The sequence below is a fragment of the Chrysochloris asiatica genome, unplaced genomic scaffold (genome assembly GCF_000296735.1).
Source record: "Chrysochloris asiatica unplaced genomic scaffold, ChrAsi1.0 scaffold00097, whole genome shotgun sequence".
NCBI lineage: Eukaryota > Metazoa > Chordata > Mammalia > Afrosoricida > Chrysochloridae > Chrysochloris > Chrysochloris asiatica.
In genome coordinates, this window is record NW_006408615.1 from 6,084,615 (window position 1) to 6,089,219 (window position 4,605).

Consider the following 4,605-nt stretch of genomic DNA (forward strand, 5'->3'; position numbering starts at 1 on the left):
TTTCCATCTTCTTTTGATCTGCTTCCTGACTCATTCAAGATTTTGCGGGTAGAATCCTTCAATATTGCAGCCCTAGACTTGATTTTTTTCTTCTTCTTCTTCTTCTTCTTCAGTTCTTTCAGCTTGAGAAATATTTGGTGTGTTCTTCCCTTTTGATTTTCCAATGCTGAGTCTTTGCGCATTTCATTGCAATACTTTACTGTATCTTCTAGAGCTGTCTGTTGACATTTTCTGAACAGTTCTTTCACTTTTTCATTTCTTCTAGTCACTTTAGCTTCTCTATGTGCAAAAGGTACTTTCAGAGTCTCCTCTGACATTCATTTTGGTCTTTTCTTTCTTTCCTCTCTTTTTAATGACTTTTTCCTTTCTTCATGCATGATGTTCTTGAAGTCATCCTACAACTCCTCTGGTCTTTGGTGTCTAATGCATCAAATCTGTTCTTGAGATGGTCTCTGAATTCAGGTAGGATATATTCAAGGTCACATATGGATTCTACTGGACTTGTTTTAATTTTCATCTTCAGCTTGAACTTATATATGAGTAATTGGTCTTCTGGTCCATAGTCGGCCCCTGACCTTGTTTTGGCTGATAACACTGAGCTTCTCCATTGTCTCTTCCCATATATGTAGTCTGTTGTATATCTGTGTATTCCATCTGGTGAGGTCCACATGTATATTCACCATTTATGTTGTTGAAGGAGTATTTGCGATCAGTAAGTTGTTACTCTTGCAAAATTTTATCATATGATCTCCACCATCATTTCTATCATGAAAGCTGTAGTTTTCAACTACTGATCCTTCCTCTTTGTTTTTAACTTTTACATTCAAATCACCAGTAATTATCAGTGCATGTTTGATCAATTTCATACTGAAGTTGGTAGAATTCTTCAATTTCACCATCACTGGCTTTAGTGGTTCGTGCATAATTGTGAATAATAGTAGTAATAGCTGGTCTTCCTTGTAGGCATATGGATATTATCCTATGACAGACAGCATTGACCTTGAAGATAGATCTTTTTGATGATGAATGTGATACCATTCCTCTTCAATTTTTCCTTCCTGGTGTAGTAAACCATATGGTTATCAGATTCAAAATGGCCAAGACCAATCCATTTCAGCTCACCAATGCCTAAGACATTGATCTGTATGGATTCCGTTCAATTTTTGATGACTTCCACTTTTCCTAGATTCATACTTTTTGTACATTCCACACTCTGGTTATTAAGGGATGCTTGCAGTTATTTTTTCTCAGTTTGGGTTGTGCACCATCAACAAATGAAGGTCCTGCAGGCTTTGCTCCATCCATGTCCCTGAGGTCAGCTCTACTTTGAGGAGGCAGCTCTTCCCCAGTCGTATTTTGAACGCTTTCTAACCTGACGGGCTAATTTTTTGGCACTATATCTGAAGAGGAGTCCTGGTGTGGCACTGTGGGTTAATGTGCTGGACTGCAATGTTGGTTTGAACCGCAAGGTTGGAGGCTCAAATTCACCAGCCGCTCCTTAGAAACCCTATACAGGGTTGCTCTGGGTCAGAACTGACTTGATGGCACTTAGCAACAACAATATATCTAAACAATTTTCTGCTGCTATTCCTAAGGTTTTGAGTGGCTAAATAGTCATAGGTCGTCTGCCTCTCCTTTGTTCCAGTCTGTCTAGTCTAGAAACTCAGCTGAAACCTGTCTGCTATGTGTGACCCTGCTGATCTATAAAATACCAGTGGCATAGCTTCCAACATCACAGCAACACACAAGCCACCACAGTACAACAAATTGACAGAGTGGTGGTTTAGTTACCAGCTGAGACCAAACAATTGAACACTTGTTGTTGTTGTTGTTAAGTACCGTGGAGTCGGTTCCGACTCATGGTGACCTGCACATGGCTTCCATGGCTGTACATCTTTACGAGAGCAGAACCGCCTCATCTTTCTCCCACGGAACACTGCTTGACATTAAATCATTCTCTCTATGAGACTCCTGGTGTGTTGCTGTAGGATCGGCACTGATCTGTGAACCACAGAGTCGGCAGTTCAAACCCATCAGCCGTTCCTCAGAAACTCGATATACGGTCGCTGTGAGTTGCAACTGACTCGACAGCACTTAACCACAATGTGGAGTGGGAGGGAGGAAGGGGGCATTATGTGGTACTGTAGACTAAGCACTGGACTATTAACCACAGGTTGGTGGTTCTAAACCACCAGCCATTCCTTAAAAACACTACACAGGGTCACTATGAACCAGAACAAACTCGATGGCACTTTACAACAACATAGTTTAGAAAGCAGTGTGTTTCTCTTTATAGCTGCAGAAATGGCATTGTGACATTTGTCATCCTCCGGCTACACCAAGGGAAGAAGAATGAAACTCAAAATCAGCCCAACATTGAGTCCTATGAGGAGCAGTTCTGAAAGGCCTTCACCTTCCAACTTTCCTTACCAATTCTGCCTTGGCACTCTTTACCTCTCTGCCGTGTTCCATAATCCAATGCGATGACCACACAGAACTCACAGACAATACTCATAACTGTGGCGCTGTAGGGTGAGCGCTGGTCTGCTAACTGCAAGGTCAGTGGTTCAAACCCACCAGTCACTGCTCGTAACCCCAGTACAGGGTCACTATGAATCAGAAGCAACTCGATGGCACTTCACAAGAACCCAATCATTTGGTGGGAGTTACAAAGACTGGCTAGAGGAGACATATTAAAGAATTCTCTTTATTGCAATGTTGTTGATGTTTAGTGCCGTCGAGTTGGTTCTGACTCCTAGTGACCCTGTTTAGAGTTTCCAAGGAGCAGCTTGTGGATTTGAACCATAGACCTTACCCTTCAAACTGACCTTGCAGTCCAGTGCTTGTCCTACAGCGCCACACCAACAACCCTGAGTGGCGGTTGCACAGAATGATGTCATTGATGTTAGTCACTAAATTGTATACCTGAAAAATGCTGAATTAGTAAATGGGTTATATATGACGGAGCTTCAGAAGGTTCGAGGAAAAATAGAATTAAAATGGATTTTTCCCATGCACTTTCTGAAACCCCCTTGTATGGGAGCCCCTGCATAGCACAGACAGCTAAGTAGTCACGACTACCTCAAAGGAGTCCTGGTGTTGGTTGTAGGATAAGCATTGGACAGCAAGGTCATTTTGAAGAGTAAGGTTGGCAGTTCAAACTCACCAGCTGCTCCTCAGAAAAGCTATACAGGGTTGCTATGAGTTGGAACCGATCTACGGACACTTGGCAACAACAAAGCCAAAGGTTGGTGGTTTGAAACCTCAGGGGCACCTCTGATTATAGGATTTGGTGGTCTGCTTCTGAAAGGACCCAGACTTGAAAATCCTGAGTTAAAGTTCTACTCTGCACACTCGGAGTCGCCATGAATTGAATCACGGGCAACAAACAAGAATATGTTGAATATATATTTGCAATTAAAATCTAAGTCCTTACGTGGATAGTATCTGGAGTGATGTTGAAATGAAGAACGGTCAATCCAAGTCATAGTCATTATTCATTGAACAAATACTTTTTGGTTCTTATCCTTGGCTAGGTGTCAGGAGAACTGGGACGGAGTTGATGGGAGTGGGGGCTGGGGGGCTGGTTGTATATCACAGCATAGGTACAATCCCTTCATATTTAATCAGCACTGGGGTCCCCAAGACTAGGGGAGATAGTCCTGATTGAAATAGGCAGGGAGGCCCTTCGAGGTACAGCTGGGGAAACTGAGGCTCCAGGCTTTAAAACTTCTTACATCCTGGGTCAGGGGTCTGGGTCCGCAGTGCTGGGCCACGCAGAGGGGTTAGTGGGGGTTTTGAGAGAAGTGAGAAGTGCTTTATCACCGTGACCCCCGGGAAACCGCCTTTGGGGGAGAGTGACAGCTCCAGAGGGTGGAGAAGGGGATGGCAGCGCTGAAGGCGGGGGTTGGGGGGGAGAGGGGGTGCAGGAAGGGAGGGGGAACCAAGAGGCGGGGTCTCGCCGAAGGGGTCAGGAGCGGCGATAGACCTCGGGGAGGGCCGTGGACGCTGGGGTGAAGGGGTGGAGGGGAAAGAGGACAGAAAAGTCTGCAGACAGTAGGCGAAGGTCGAGACGAGACGCGTCCAGCCCTTTTAGAAAAGGCGAGGTGGCGGCTCGAGGTCGTCAGAGGCGGGGCCGGAGTCTCAACCAAACGCCCAGAGACAGGGTTTCCGGGCTCCACCCACCGCGTTGATGATTGGTCGGTGGGGCGGAAGGGGGAGTGTCCTGAACGGACGAGGGGCGGGCAAGGCGGGCGGCCCGGGCCTGGATCGGGGTTCGGGGGCGGGTCCTGGAGGACTGGGGGCGGGTTCTGACTGTATGGGGCGGATCGAGGGCGGGGCCTGGTGGTCCCGGGGCACGGCTTGGTGGTCAGAGACGGCTGGAAAGGAGCCTGACAATACGGAAGCGGTCTGGAGTTACGTCTGGTCGTCCGGGACTGGTTAGGGGCGAAGTCTGACAGTCCCGGCGGTGCCTGGCGACCAGGGCCATCAGGGGGGCTTGAGCTGGTGGGCGGTGCCTGTCGACGGGGCGGTCTGGGGGCGGGGCCTGACGGCCTGAAGGCGCGCGGGCGGTGTCCGCGGAGGCGGCGGCGCAGAGCTGCACTC